Genomic DNA, 16,544 nt, shown 5'->3' on the forward strand with positions numbered 1-16,544 from the left:
CAAGGTTTTGAATAGAATTTGCCATTGAATCATTGGTCTGTTTTTGATTAGTGACAAAATTCTCCATAAGGTTTTCTAATCTTGAAACACTTTGTTGAATTGAGGGTGTCTGTACTGGATTTCCTTCCCCATTAATGAAGTGATTGGACGGACGGAAATTAGGTTGCTGATTGCTAGTTCCTTGAACTGGGTTATTCTTCCAAGAAAAGTTAGGATGATTCTTCCAACCAGGGTTGTATGTGTTGGAATATGGATTACTCTTCTCTCTTCGAGGAGTGTCATAGAAATTATGAGAAGCTGCCACCTGTTCAGTAGTATCTTCTTTTTCTCCAGTAAAAATTGAGGTACAATCTACTGCAGTGTGCCCTTGTTCCCTACAAAGGTCACATACTTGATTTGTAGCCACTGAATTAACCTTAGCTTTTTCCATCTTGTCTAATCTTTGATTAAGAGTATCAAATTTTGCTAAGAGTAACTCAATATTGTTCACTTCATATCGCCCCGGAGTTCCTTTCCTTGCTGTGACTTCTCTTTCACTGTATTGGCTGTGATTTGAGGCTACATTTTCCAAAATAATCATGCAGTCATTAATAGGTTTCCCCATGAAAGATCCTCCAGCTGCTGAGTCTAATATCATGGTGCTTTGTTGGTCCAATCCTTCAAAGAAAAATTGGATGGTAAGCCAACGGTTGAAGCCATGTTGTGGGCATGCTTGAAGATATCCTTTGAACCGCTCCCATGCTTCATAAATAGTCTCTCCAGTGCCTTGTTGGAAATTAGTGATTTTCTTCCTCAATTCTTTAGTTTTAGAAGGAGGAAAGAATTTCTCTAGAAAAGCTCTTTCACATAATTCCCAAGTTGCTATCTTTTCTCTAGGCACTGTTCTTAGCCACACCTTTGCCTTATCTCTCAAGGTGAGTGAGAATAAGCAGAGTCGCATTCCATCAGAAACTTCATCATCAAATTGCTGGGTCTCACAGATTTCCAAGAACCCCTCTAAGTGGTCATTAGGATCTTCTGATGGTAGTCCTCCAAAGGTGTTCTATTTGAGCATATTCACCAGAGAAGCTGGTACAGTAGCTCCAGTTTGCATCTCCCCTCCAGGTATCCCACGAGCTACGGGTGCAGAGTAATCCCGAAGCGGTAAATTATCTCGTTGTGCAGCCATGTCAAATTCTCTAGAAAGGTTTCTTTTCCTTCTCAGGAGAGTTCTTTCAATCTCAGGATCAAGTGGTGTTGGTTTCCCAAGACGTAGAGATCTCTTTTGCATTAACCCTAAGGCACTGCAAAAAAAAAAAAAAGAAAGTGACCCGTGAAATCTGAATTGGAGAAGTAAACACTAAAAAAAAAAATTATTTATTTATTTAATTTTTTTTTTTTTTTTAATTCGAATTAAAATAATTGTAATTTAAATCAAGAGACGTAGTCCCCGGCAACGGCGCCAAAAACTTGATGTATGGAAAATCGCAAGTGTACGGTTGTCGTCAAGTAATAAATATCGAATCACAGGGACTATGTGTTTGACCTAGAATTACTAGTATTTTAATTTGAATTTTAAAACAGATTGAATTTTTGTTTTGAGATGATAAGATCAGATTTGATGGTAAAAGAGATAGTAATGCAATTAATGAATAAGATAAAACTTTAAGATAAGATAAGGAGATTTCCGGGAATCTAGGGTTCGCACAAAGAGTTCCAACAATATTGAATTATTATTTTCATTAATTAATTCTATTCCATCTTGAAGGTAGTCTTAACCTAATTTAATCCTTGCACCTTCTCAGGCTACGAGGACGTGTTTAATTAAAATTAATCTCTACTCTCGTGGTAATTACGTTCAATTAAACCCATTAAGATCTTTGTTAATCTATTGCTCCTCGAAAACTTAAATCAACTCTCGTGATTTAACACTCAAGTCTGTTCCTTTAGGTTCCGATAATTAGGTTCTCCTCTCAGTTCATCCCTAATTATCTATGATTATGAAAATTAAGATTAATTGTTTATCATAATTATAATCAAGTTCTCCTCTCAGTTCATCCTTAATTAATGTTATTATGAAAACAATAATATTAAAGTTCATATATAAAATATAAAAGAACAGATCAAGAATTGGAATAAAATTAAGAAACTGAATAATGCATTAATAAAGAGGTTCTCAGAGGCTAAGCCCTGATCCCAGAAAAAGGGAAACTACTCACAGGAGTTCATAGTAGTTCTCCAAGAAAAGAAGAATAAAAGAAAAGCAAACCTTAGAGTCGATGGCACAGGCGCCCAACCTTCTCCAAGTGTCAAAAACTAAAAAAAACTGTCTCCGAAACAAAAATCTCCGTTCTAGGCTAACCTCATCTAATTTATAACCTAAAAGGGTAAAAAGGTAAAACTACCAAGATAAAAATTACAAAGATAAAATAAAAATAAAACATAAAACTTAAAAAGCTGGGACGCGAAGTGAATCACGGCCGTGACTGAGAATCACGACCGTGATCTTCTCTGGAGCACATCTATGAAGGGTCAGTGGCGTTCACGGGTGTGATTGGGAGTCACGGCCGTGATTTTCTCTGGTGAATCACGGGCGTGATTTAGAATCACGGCCGTGATTTTCCCTGTAGCTCAGCATTTCCTCTTTAATTCTTAAATCTTGATCCTGCTCAGAGAAAACACAACACATACCAAGAAAAGCATAAAATAGGAAAATGATATAAAAATTTATTAAAAACATGAAAGATATGCATGATTATGCTATGAATTCTTGTGAATTAAAGTGCTAAAATACGAGTAAAATACACAACATCATTATATAGATGACTATTCAAGATTCACATGGGTTATGCTTCTTGCAAAAAAAATGAAGCTTTTCATACTTTTAAGAAATTTGCCAAGCTTGTTCAAAATGAAAAGAACATAAACATCACCTCAATTAGAAGTGACCATGGAGGTGAATTCCAAAATATTTTGTTCCAACAATTCTGTGAGGAGCATGGTATTAATCATAATTTTTCAACACCTAGGACACCTCAACAAAATGGGATTGTTGAAAGGAAAAATAGGTCTCTTGAGGAATTAGCTAGGACTATGTTGAATGAGACCAAATTACCAAAATATTTTTGGGCTAATGCTATTAACACAGCTTGTCATGTATTAAACAAAGTTCTGATTCGGCGTATTCTAAAGAAAACACCCTATGAGATTTATAGTGTGAGGAAGCCTAATATTTCATACTTTAGAGTATTTGAGTGTAAGTGTTTTGTACTGAACAATGGCAAAGAGCAACTTGGAAAATTTGATACAACGCCTGATGAGGCAATCTTTTTAGGATATTCTACAAATAACAAAGCCTATACAGTATATAACAACAGAACTCTAATTGTTGAAGAATCAGTTCATGTTGTGTTTGATGAGACTAACAAACACGAGACAAAGCAAATTGAAATAGAAGACTTGACTGATTTGCTTGATCAACCTCCATTAGAAAGTGAACCTAATGAAAAGCCTAAAGAGAGTGAATCAAATGAAACCACTGAGATTACAAGTGAACAATTTCCTAAGGAATGGAAAACTTCTAGCGACTTATCAATTGAAAATATAATTGGAAATATTGGTAAAGGAGTGTCAACTAGAAGATCCATCAAGAATATTTGTAATGCTATGGCTTTTGTTTCACAAGTTGAACCTAAGACTATATATGAAGCACTACAAGATGAACATTGGTTAATGGCTATGCAAGAGGAACTAAATTAGTTTGAAAGAAATGAAGTATGGGATTTAGTGCCATTACCAACTAATTATTGTAGACCCCTAAAATTGTCCGGGTCGGAAATAAAACTCGAAGACCCTCAAAGATCGAAGGAAAGTCAGCCAGAAGGACTCCTAGAAGACCATAGGATGGCTATCTGTAGATTTAGAGGTCTTAGAGTAGCTTAAAATAAGGAAGTGGAGGGAATGAAGCCCAATACGGCCGTACTAAACTTAATACGGCCGTATTGAAGCTTCAATATGGCCGCAGTGAACTCAATACGGCGTATTGTAGTTTCTGAAACTTCAATACGGCCGTACTGAAATCAATACGGCCGTATTGAAGCTTCAATACAGCCGCAGTGAACTCAATACGGGCGTATTGAAATTTCTGAATTTCAATACGGCCGTATTGAACTCAATACGACCGTATTGAAGTTCAAAAATTTCAATACGGCCGTATTGATTCCATAGCCCGTATTGCGCCTGTTCCCTATAAATATGGCGTCATTTTGACGTCATGGAACACTTTTGAACATAGTTTCAACCCTCTCCTTGAGTATTCTGGGGTTTTTGAGCAGTGTCTGCCCTAGAAATCACTCGGAGAGTTGATCCGACGAAGTTCTTGAGCCCCGAGCCATTTTGCTTGAGGATCGAACCTAGTCGAAGGGAAATCCTCCGGATTTCCATAGTCAAAATTTTATAGGAGGGAGCGAGCGGGCTTGTAGAGCGAGGGAACGCCAAAAAGCTTCCCAGTTTTACGAAATATATAAAAGCACGCTTCAAAGGTTTCTTCTTCAAAATCCTTCCTTTTACTGCTTTCTGATTGTTGCATCGCATATCTAATTTATTCGCCATGTAGATATCTTGTTCATAATCGTTTATAATAAATAGGGGTAATTTAGTAATTTTACACTGTTATTTATAAAGTAATCTGTCATAGGGAACCCGAAAGGGGCGCTGTGGGGTGCTAACACCTTCCCCACGCGTAACCGACTCCCTTACCCGACTCTGGTTGTAATGGCCGAAGTCGATTTTTAATCGATTGCCTTAAATTTCTTTTTCCAATGTTTTGAGTAAAACATTGGTGGCGACTCCATGAACCCTCCTTTTGCGAAAACCACTAATCCATGGAGGGTCCCACTTGGGATTAACATGGATTGGTGAGCCTTTTAATAAAATTGCTCGTTTGACGAGGTCTCAGTTTGAGAATAAGTCATTCTAGCAATCCACATTTTTAAACAAATAAACGAGTCCAACCATCCTTCGCGAATGCCGAAAGCCCGTTTCGGGCCGGGTGGCGACAGATGGCGACTCCACTGGGGAAGCTTCGAGAGTCAGTCCCATTTAGTGACAGATTGTTTTTAACAAAATAGTTAAAATTACTTCATTACCCCTTACTTGTATGATAACATGATTTATTATATGGCTTTAAATAACTGTTGTATGTTTAAATTCCGCAATTGTTTGAAATACAAACTGTACACAAACCTTTGCACACAACAGTTCCCTCTATACCCGGGGGCATGAGTGATTAACCATAGGGAGTGGATGTTAGTACGGCCGGTTGTCGAATGGGTCTATAGGTGCCCGTAGACCGTTGTCGGAAAACATCACTCAAGGTGATAACCATGAACTTGAGTCCGACGGTGCGTTGGAGCTTTCCATCGACCTACGATGAGAGGAATTGGGTCCCTATAATGGGGGCACCTTGGGGGCCTCAGACCGGTGAGAACAGTTAGATCCACCTTGAATATGCACTTTTCTGCAGGATACCCCTACCTCGTGATTCGCTCGTGACTGTTCGTGGATGAGTGAATTGTTTGTGCATTGTTTATGTGAAATTGTTTGAGCATACATTGCATTTCTTTAAACATACAACATTCCTATTCTTTTAAAATAAAAATAAATAGGAATAAGGATCTTCCATTGTAGACCCCTAAAATTGTCTGGGACGGAAATAAAGCTTGAAGACTCTCAAAGACTGAAGGAAGATCAGCCAGAAGGACTCCTGGAAGGCCCTAGGAGGGTTCTCTGTAGGTCTAGAGGTCTTAGGATAGCTCAAAAATAAGGAAGTGGAGGGAATGAAGCCCAATACGGCCGTACTGAACTTAATACGGCCGTATTGAAGCTTCAATACGACCGTAGTGAACTCAATACGGCGTATTGAAGTTTCTGAAACTTCAATACGGTCGTACTGAAGTCAATACGACCGTATTGACACTTCAATACAACCGCAGCGAACTCAATACGGGCGCATTGAAATTTCTGAATTTCAATACGACCGTATTGAACTTCAATACGACCGTATTGAAGTTCAAAAATTTCAATACGGCCGTATTGCCCCTGTAGGCCGTATTGCGCCTATTCCCTATAAATATGACGTCAATTGGACGTCATTCCACACTTTCACACTCAGTTTTGACTCCCTCCTTGAGTATTCTGGGGTTTTTGAGCAGTGTTCTGCCCTAGAAATCTCTCTGAGAGTCGATCCGACGAAGTTCTGGAATTCCGAGCACTTAGTTTGGAGATTCGAACCTAGTCGAAGGGAAATCCTCCGGATTTCCATAGTCAAAAGTTTTTAGGAAGGAGCGAGCGAGCTTGTAGAGCGAGGGAACGCCAAAAAGCTTCCCAGTTTTACTCAATATATAAAAGCACGCTTCAAGAGGTTTCTTCTTAAATCCTTCCTTTTACTGCTTTCTGTGTGCATATTTAAACTGTCATCATGTAGATAGTTAATTTATAATCGCTTATAATAAATAGGGGTAATTTAGTAATTTTACACTATTATTTTAGAAATAATCTGTCATAGGGAACCCGAAAGGGGCGCTGTGGGGTGCTAACACCTTCCCCACGCGTAACCGACTCCCTTACCCGACTCTGGTTGTAATGGCCAAAGTTGATTTATAAAATCAATTGCCTTATCCCTTTTTCCAATGTTTTGAGTAAAACATTGGTGGCGACTCCACGAACCCTCCTTTTGCGAAAACCACTAATCCATGGAGGGTCCCGCTTGGGATTAATATGGATTAGTGAAACTTTTGGATAAGATCGACAAGGTCTCAGTTTGAGAATAAGTCGTTCTAATAATCCAATACATTTTCAAAACCAAAACAAATAAACGAGTTCGACCATCCTTCGCGAATGCCGAAAGCCCGTTTCGGGCCGGTGGCGACAGATGGCGACTTCACTGGGGAAGCTTCGAGAGTCAGTCCCATTTAGTGACAGATTATTTTTAACAAATAATAGTTAAAAATTACTTCATTACCCCTTGCTTGTATGATAACATGTTTTATATATTTGGCTTTAAATAACTGTTGTTTGTTTAAATTTCCGCAATTGTTTGAAATAAATTGCACACAAACCTTTGCACACAACAGTTCCCTCTATACCCGGGGGCATGAGTGGTAATCCATAGGGAGTGGATGTTAGTACGGCCGGTTGAATGGGTCTATAGGAGCCTACGAGACCGTTGTCGGAAAAACATCACTCAAGGTGATAACCATTGTCGCCACCGGCCCGAAACGGGCTTTCGGCATTCGCGAAGGATGGTTGGACTCGTTATTATTTTAGTTTTGAAAATGTATTGGATTATTAGAACGACTTGTTCTCAAACTGAGACCTTGTCGATCCTATCCAATTTATTTATTAAAACGTCTCACCAATCCATATTAATCCCAAGCGGGACCCTCCATGGATTAGTGGTTTTCGCAAAAGGAGGGTTCGTGGAGTCGCCACCAATGTTTTACTCAAAACATTGGAAAAAGGGATAAGGCAATTGATTTAAAAATCAACTTTGGCCACTACAACCAGAGTTGGGTAAGGGAGTCGGTTACGCGTGGGGAAGGTGTTAGCACCCCACGGCGCCCCTTTCGGGTTCCCTATGACAGATTATTTTTAAAAGAACAGTATAAAATTACTAAATTACCCCTATTTATTCTAAGCAATTATAAATTGACTATCTACATGATGACAGTTTAAATATGCACACAGAAAGCAATAAAAGAAAGGATTGAAAGGAAACCTCTTGAAGCGTGCTTTTATATATTGCAAAGAACTGGGAAGCGTTTTGGCGTTCCCTCGCTCTACAAGCCCGCTCCTCGCTCTCCTAGAACAAAATTTTAACTAAGGGAATCAAAAGATTTCCCCTCGACTAAGTTCGATCCTCAAGCAAAATGGCTCGGGGCTCAAGAACTTCGTCGGATCGACTCCCAGAGAGATTTCTAGGGCAGAACACTGCTCAAAAACCCCAGAATACTCAAGGAGGGAGTCAAAACTGAGTGAAAAAGTGTGGAATGACGTCCAATTGACGTCATATTTATAGGGAATAGGCGCAATACGGCCTACAGGGGCAATACGGCCGTATTGAAATTTTTGAACTTCAATACGGTCGTATTGAAGTTCAATACGGTCGTATTGAAATTCAGAAATTTGAATACGCCCGTATTGAGTTCGCTGCGGTTGTATTGAAGTGTCAATACGGTCGTATTGACTTCAGTACGACCGTATTGAAGTGTCAATACGGTCGTATTGACTTTAGTACGGCCGTATTGGGCTTTTTTCCTCCACTTCCTTATTTTGAGCTATTCTAAGACCTCTAGACCTACAGAGAACCCTCCTAGGGCCTTCGAGGAGTCCTTCTGGCTGATTATCCTTCAGTCTTCGAGAGTCTTCAAGCTTTATTTCCGACCCGGACAATTTTAGGGGTCTACAGCTGCCCCCCCCTTTACTTAGTCGGACGGCCTTTTGGTGTATCGGCTGACAAGTAAAGGAGTTGACCCAATTGTCCGGGTATTGTGCCGACCTTCTGACTTGTAGCGTCTTCCGGTGGAAAAATGTTGAGTAGCCTCTCCAGGTGGGTGCATACCTCGGCGCTTCTGACATCCTCGGTAGCTGAGTTTACCTTCTCCAAGGTCAACTTCACTCGACGCCCGAGCCGGAAGTTGGACATCAACGCGCCTCTGATGACGCTGATGGTTGAGTATCGCCTCTCCAGGCTTAGCTTCACTCTTTGTTTGAGCCGGAAGCTAAGTACCTTTGTGACGACGGTGAGCAGTGTGAGTTTTGCCTCTCCAGGCCTTGCTTTGCTTGTTGCCCAAGCTGGAAGCTGTAAGTACCGTCTCTCCAGGCTTAGCTTCACTCTTTGTTTGAGCCGGAAGCTAAATACCCTTATGACGGCGGTGAACAGTGTGAGTTTTGCCTCTCCAGGCCTTGCTTTGCTTGTTGCCCAAGCTGGAAGCTGTAAGTACCGTCTCTCCAGGCTTAGCTTCACTCTTTGTTTGAGCCGGAAGCTAAGTACCTTTGTGACAACGGTAAGCGGTGAGTACCCCTTTTCCAGAGATAGCTTCGCTCATTGCCCGAGCCGGAAGCTGCATACCTCCGTGTTTGTGACGACGGGGGTAGCGTGAATATCTCCTTTCCAGGGATTCGTGATGATTTTGTCTCCACGGTCCACGATGCTGCTTCGACGGTTGTTGTTTTTTTTTTATTTTGTGCCACTAAGGGCTGGATAACGCAGGGATCCGTCTAGGGGATGTGCAGTTACTCATAGGTTCTTGTGTCCCAACTTTCCATTGCGTAGTTGGTTCCCACTGGGGAATTTCTGATTCCTTTGGGTGCAGACACAAAGATGCTCTTTCTGATGTGAGCGGTGCCTTATGATTGGCTGACGTCCTTTCGACGTTGGTGGAGTATCCCGGTTATCCTTGTTCGGGTAACTCTTTTTGATTTTCTGATTTTTTGCTGCCTCTGTGTAGGCTGTTATCCGCTGGGGATTCTGGATGTTGATTTTGTCTCCACAGTCCGCGATGCTGCTTCGACGATTGTTTTTGATTTTTGTGCCACTGAGGGCTGGATAACGCAGGGATCCGTCTAGGGGATGTGCAGTCATTCACAGGTTCCTGTGCCCCAACTTGCATTGCATTGTTGGTACCCTTGGGGAATTTCTGACTCCTTGGGGTATAGACACAGATGCTCTTTCTCTCTGAGTTGAGCAATGCCTTATGTTTGGCTGACGTCCTTTTGACGTAGGTGGAGTATCCCGGTTATCCTTATTCGGGTAACTCTTTTGGTTTTCTGATTTTGCTGCCTCTGTGTAGGCTGTTATCCACTGGGGGATTTTGTCGTTGATTTTGATTAGCCTCTTCTGTTAGGCATATCAGCTTGACGTTTAATGATTGGCTAAAAAGCCAAATTCCGCTTGGGGAATTGTTATTGATTTTTCTTTGGGTTTTCCTTTTTGAAGGAGTGCCTCTTGTGTAGGCGACTGGGGATTTGAAGTTCAGTGTTCGGCTGGGTGCCAGATTCCGCTTGGGGAATACTTATTGATATTTTTGATTTTTTCTTTTTTTTGCAGGGATGCCTCTTGAGTAGGCGATCATCCATTGGGGATTGATGTTGATTGGCCTCTTTTGTTAGGCAGATCATCTTGACGTTCATTTGTTAGGCTGAGAGCCAAATTCCACTTGGGGAATAGTTTATTGGTCTTCCTTTTGAAGAGATGCCTCTTTAGTAGGCGATTGGGGATTTGAAGTTTTTATTCATCCCAGAGTATTATTTAGAAAGCCTCTTCAGGCTTAGCTTCACTCATCGCTTTTGAGTTGGAAAGCTATCCTCCATTGGGGAAGTTTAAAGTCCTTAGACATTTTCTTGGATGATCAGGCCTCCTTTGGGGATTTCGCTGATCGCATTCTGATAGCTTTCACTGGGGAATTTGGCCCGTGAGTGTAAGCTTGAGATATCTCTGGGGAATCGAGCCTTTCTAGGCTCAACTATTCTGAAGGAAGAGTATTGTTTCTGCGAGCCTCTCCAGGCTCAATTATTCTGAGGGAGTATTCTTTCTGCGAGCCTCTCCAGGCTCAATTATTCTGAAGGAGTATTATTTCTGCGAGCCTCTCCAGGCTCAATTATTCTGAAGGGAGTATTCTTTCTACGAGCCTCTCCAGGCTCGATTATTCTGAAGGAGTATTATTTCTGCGAGCCTCTCCAGGCTCAATTATTCTGTCTGATCGGGAGAGTATTATTTAGGAAGCCTCTGCAGGCTTAGCCTCACTCAGCGCTTTGAGTCGGAGAGCTATCTTCCACTGAGGAAGTGTTAAGTCCTTTGACTTGTATATACTGTTTGGATGATCGCACTTCCATTGGGGATTGCGTCGATTTTGCTTTGATAGCTCTCGCTGGGGATTCGTTCCGTGAGCTTGAGTTGAGGTTTCTCTGGGGAGTATTATTTCTGCGAGCCTCTCCAGGCTCATTTATTCTGTACAGTTGGGGGAGTATTATTTCTGCAAGCCTCTCCAGGCTTTAGTTATTCTGAGGAAGTATTATTTCTGCAAGCCTCTCCAGGCTCAATTATTCTGAAAGAGTATTATTTCAGCAAGCCTCTCCAGGCTCAAATATTCTGAGAGTATTATTTCTGCAAGCCTCTCCAGGCTCAAATATTCTGAGAGTATTATTTCTGCAAGCCTCTCCAGGCTTTAGTTATGATGAAAGAGTATTATTTCGGCGAGCCTCTCCAGGCTCAATTATTCTGAAGGAGTATTATTTCGGCAAGCCTCTCCAGGCTCAATTATTCTGCGGGAGTATTATTTAGGCAAGCCTCTCCAGGCTCAGTTATTCTGAGAGAGTATTATTTCGGCGAGCCTCTCCAGGCTCAATTATTTTGAGAGTATTCTTTCGGCAAGCCTCTCCAGGCTCAGTTATTTTGAGAGTATTCTTTCGGCAAGCCTCTCCAGGCTCAGTTATTCTGTGCAATCTTGTTTGTCGGATTTTCTATATCCTTGCCTTTTTTCATTTTCGGCTTTTGTTGACTGCTGTCATACACAAGCAATTTTCTATTTTTTTCTATTTTTATGCAATTGCCTCATGACGAGGTCTTTGAAAATTTCTTTATGGCCAATACGGCCGCATCCATTTCAGTATGCCCGTATTGAATTGAAAATTTGTTCATAACCCTAATTTTGGTACGGGCGTACCGAACATGGTACAGGCGCATTGTTTTTTCTGAAATTTATATATTTTTTTTTTTTGTTTTTTTTTTTTTTTGTTTTTTTTTTTTTTTGTTTTTTCAATAAACAGAGAATAAGTGATCTTCCAGTACACCTATCATCTGTATGCATGTATGCAGTATGATGCACCTAATTCTATTTGATTCTTTTTTCAAAAGAATTAACCGATGCGTTTTTGTGTTTGGATTTTGCCATTCCTCCAGACGGACTGTGCTCTGCCGATTCCTGTTACCGAGGAATGATGCATATTTGATTTTGGTGTCATCAACCAAATGATTCTTCCCTTTCTTTAGAAGATGTGTCAACCCTCCTATTGACCACTATATCTCCATGTTTCCACTAGATTATTCAAAAATCGTTGGGACAAGAGAGAAAAGAAGGAAAGGGTATATTTTTCAAAAGTTTGTGTTTTAGAGGGGATTATTTTATTTTTTTGAAAAATGGTTTTTTGTAAGAATGGCTGGCCATGGTAGGCTTATGTGTTTAGGCTTGTTTGATTAAACACTTATGAGGTTAAGCACATCTTTGTTATTAATGATTGTGCTTTGACAACTTGGATAGCTTTTCTTGAGCCCCTTTGTTGAATTCAATTGATGGTACCATCATGGATTTATTTTGTTTTTCTCTTTTTTGATGGCTCTTACTTTTGCCTAAAACACCCATTTGTGGTGTCTTAGCGGGCTTTTGTTTTTATTCATTATTTTGTAACCCTAATTTTTGCCTAGGTCACCCTTTTGTGGGATTCCTAGCGGGTCTTTTGGTCTTATTTTGTAACCCTAACTTTTGCCTAGGTCACCCTTTGGTGGGATTCCTAGCGGGTCTTTTGCTCTTTAGGATTTCTTTATCCATGATGGCACTTATTGAGGCCAAGAAAAGGTGCTCCAAGTTGACACACACACTTTCACATAAAAATGATGTGGGTTTATTATTATTAAGATGATTTTAACCTCATTCATGTTTATTCAAACAGGGTTAAAATAATGTGGTCTAGAATTTTATTGCAAGCGAGAAAAGAAGCAATAAAGAATTAATGAAGAATGATTTTATTATAATCGCAGCGGAAACATGTGCCCTATCGAGGCTCGGGGGTCGGGCTGTCCCCGAGGAGTGATCTCTAATAGTCACTGAGTCTATACATCCCTATCGGAAGGAGAAAAACATTTGACGACGACGACCGGCCTTAACGCTTGTGAACCGGCCTTCCTAAAGATCTGGCTTAAAGAACGTCGAGAAGGATCTTGATTCCTCTTCGTTCTTTGATCTTTAACAGGGTTGTATCCTAACCCTTGCTTCCCCGGATTGTCCTTGATAATAGGTAGCTCCGGGATTCCTTGGGAGTACTTGCCCAATCCTTGTCCTGGCAAGTATCCGTTCTTTGTGAGCATATGGGCTACCTTCTTCATTTCTCGGGGAAACGTTTCAACATTGGCAATTTCCAATGCTTGGAAGGCAGTTTCCAAGGCTTCCTCTGCTGCATCCACATAAGGTATGTTGGATGGCTTACTGATGAGTATGTCATCTTCAGCTTGCACGGTCACCAGTTTGTCACCCACGATGAATTTGACTTTTTGGTGGAGCGTAGAGGGTACAGCTTTCGCATCATGAATCCAAGGTCGGCCTAGGAGACAGCTGTATGCAGGAGTAATATCCATCACTTGGAATTCGACGTTGAAGATGGTGGGTCCAATTTGGATTGGAAGATTGACTTCTCCCACCACTTCTCTTTTAGATCTATCGAAGGCTCGAACGATCATGTTGCTCGGGCGCATTTGGACTCCCTTGATTGTCAATTGCTTGAGCGTTCTTTTTGGCATCACATTCGAGGAAGATCCATTATCTACCAAGACTTTAGCGATGTGATACTCCTTGCACTTTGTAGAGATGTGCAAGGGCTTGTTGTGGTTTGATCCCTCGGCGGGGATTTCTTCATCGATGAAGGTGAGGTGATCATTAGCCTTGATGTGACTAACAATCCCCTCAAACTCGTCTTGGGAGATAGTGTGCGACACGTATGCCTCGTTCAAGACTTTCGACAGAGCTTGCCGATGCGGTTCGGAACTTAGGATCAACGACAACAGCGTAATCTTTGCTGGCGTCCTATGAAGTTGATCCACGATGGAGTACTCGCTCTGTCGGATAAACTTTAACAGCTCGTCAGTCTCCTCCTCGGATTCTTTTTCCTCGGTTTTATCTTTTCCTTTTTCTTTATTCTTGGGAGCTTTATCATGAAGATCATCGGGAGTGTAGATCCTGCCACTCCTAGTCATGCCCCCAAGTCCAGCGATGTTAGAGATATCGCTGTCGGCAGAAAAATGGATGTCGTATATCCACGGCACAGCCTTATTCGATTCGTAGGGGAAAGGTCTTGGAGCGGTGATCCTTAATGGTGTCGGACCTTCCCCTTTATTCGTCTTGATTACCAACAACGGAGTTGATGTGCGCTCGCTTGGCGCGGTTGTTGGCTTACACTTGATGACGAACGGCGTGCGATCCATTTTTGAACATACGCATCGATTTAATCCTTTCTTTTTATTTATGTTTATTACTGAATTACTAGGAGGGATGTATGAAATGAATGATTCCTAGATCCCTCCATGATCTATATGCATGAGATGATGATGACGATGAATATGCATGCATAGTGTTTATTCAACTAAGCATTATCATGTTTTTAGGATGTTCCTAAGATGATGCATGATATTGCTTGGTTTGGATAAATAACCCTTTTTTCCTTTTTTTTTTGGGTATTTTATATATTTTTTGTATTTTTGGGTGAAAAGGGAAACTACCTATATGAATGTGATGAAGGTAGATGTTAACACCATGCAATGGAAGATTCTTATTCCTATTTATTTTTATTTTAAAAGAATAGGAATGTTGTATGTTTAAAGAAATGCAATGTATGCTCAAACAATTTCACATAAACAATGCACAAACAATTCACTCATCCACGAACAGTCACGAGCGAATCACGAGGTAGGGGTCTCCTGCAGAAAAGTGCATATTCAAGGAGGATCTAACTGTTCTCACTTGGTCAAAGGCCCCCAAGGTGCCCCCATTATAGGGACCCAATTCCTCTCGTCGTAGGTCGATGGAAAGTTCCAACGCACCGTCGGACTCAAGTTCATGGTTATCACCTTGAGTGATGTTTTCTGACAACGGTCTCATAGGCTCCTATAAACCCATCAACCGGCCGTACTAACATCCACTCCCTATGGATTACCACTCATGCCCCCGGGTATAGAGGGAACTGTTGTGTGCAAAGGTTTGTGTGCAATTTTATTTCAAACAATTGCGGAAAATTAAACATACAACAGTTATTTTAAAGCCATATAATAAATCATGTTATCATACAAGCAAGAGGTAATAAAGTAATTTTAACTATTATTTGTTAAAAATAATCTGTCACTAAATGGGACTGACTCTCGAGGCTTCAAATCCCCAGTGGAGTCGCCATCTGTCGCCACCGGCCCGAAACGGGCTTTCGGCATTCGCGAAGGATGGTTGGACTCGTTATTATTTTAGTTTTGAAAATGTATTGGATTATTAGAACGACTTGTTCTCAAACTGAGACCTTGTCGATCCTATCCAATTTATTTATTAAAACGTCTCACCAATCCATATTAATCCCAAGCGGGACCCTCCATGGATTAGTGGTTTTCGCAAAAGGAGGGTTCGTGGAGTCGCCACCAATGTTTTACTCAAAACATTGGAAAAAGGGATAAGGCAATTGATTTAAAAATCAACTTTGGCCACTACAACCAGAGTTGGGTAAGGGAGTCGGTTACGCGTGGGGAAGGTGTTAGCACCCCACGGCGCCCCTTTCGGGTTCCCTATGACAGATTATTTTTAAAAGAACAGTATAAAATTACTAAATTACCCCTATTTATTCTAAGCAATTATAAATTGACTATCTACATGATGACAGTTTAAATATGCACACAGAAAGCAGTAAAAGAAAGGATTGAAAGGAAACCTCTTGAAGCGTGCTTTTATATATTGCAAAGAACTGGGAAGCGTTTTGGCGTTCCCTCGCTCTACAAGCCCGCTCCTCGCTCTCCTAGAACAAAATTTTAACTAAGGGAATCAAAAGATTTCCCCTCGACTAAGTTCGATCCTCAAGCAAAATGGCTCGGGGCTCAAGAACTTCGTCGGATCGACTCCCAGAGAGATTTCTAGGGCAGAACACTGCTCAAAAACCCCAGAATACTCAAGGAGGGAGTCAAAACTGAGTGAAAAAGTGTGGAATGACGTCCAATTGACGTCATATTTATAGGGAATAGGCGCAATACGGCCTACAGGGGCAATACGGCCGTATTGAAATTTTTGAACTTCAATACGGTCGTATTGAAGTTCAATACGGTCGTATTGAAATTCAGAAATTTCAATACGCCCGTATTGAGTTCGCTGCGGTTGTATTGAAGTGTCAATACGGTCGTATTGACTTCAGTACGACCGTATTGAAGTGTCAATACGGTCGTATTGACTTTAGTACGGCCGTATTGGGCTTTTTTCCTCCACTTCCTTATTTTGAGCTATTCTAAGACCTCTAGACCTACAGAGAACCCTCCTAGGGCCTTCGAGGAGTCCTTCTGGCTGATTATCCTTCAGTCTTCGAGAGTCTTCAAGCTTTATTTCCGACCCGGACAATTTTAGGGGTCTACAACCATGAACTTAAGTCCGACGGTGCGTTGGAACTTTCCATCGACCCACGACGAGAGGAATTGGGTCCCTATAATGGGGGCACCTTGGGGGCCTAAGACCGGTGAGAACAGTTAGATCCTCCTTGAATATGCACTTTTCTGCAGG

At 41.1% G+C, this 16,544-nt stretch overlaps 1 non-coding gene across 1 annotated transcript; it reads left to right on the forward strand.

Annotated features, from left to right (window-relative positions):
* The first annotated feature begins 692 nt into the window (after nt 1-692).
* LOC145950200 (small nucleolar RNA R71) lies at nt 693-799 on the forward strand. The gene has a single exon (XR_014428307.1). It is a non-coding gene; the product is annotated as a small nucleolar RNA R71 (small nucleolar RNA).
* Nucleotides 800-16,544: the final 15,745 nt, after the last annotated feature.

Source organism: Cajanus cajan, chromosome 7 (genome assembly GCF_000230855.2).
Source record: "Cajanus cajan strain Asha chromosome 7, NIPB_CcT2T_4, whole genome shotgun sequence".
In the NCBI taxonomy this organism is placed as follows: domain Eukaryota; kingdom Viridiplantae; phylum Streptophyta; class Magnoliopsida; order Fabales; family Fabaceae; genus Cajanus; species Cajanus cajan.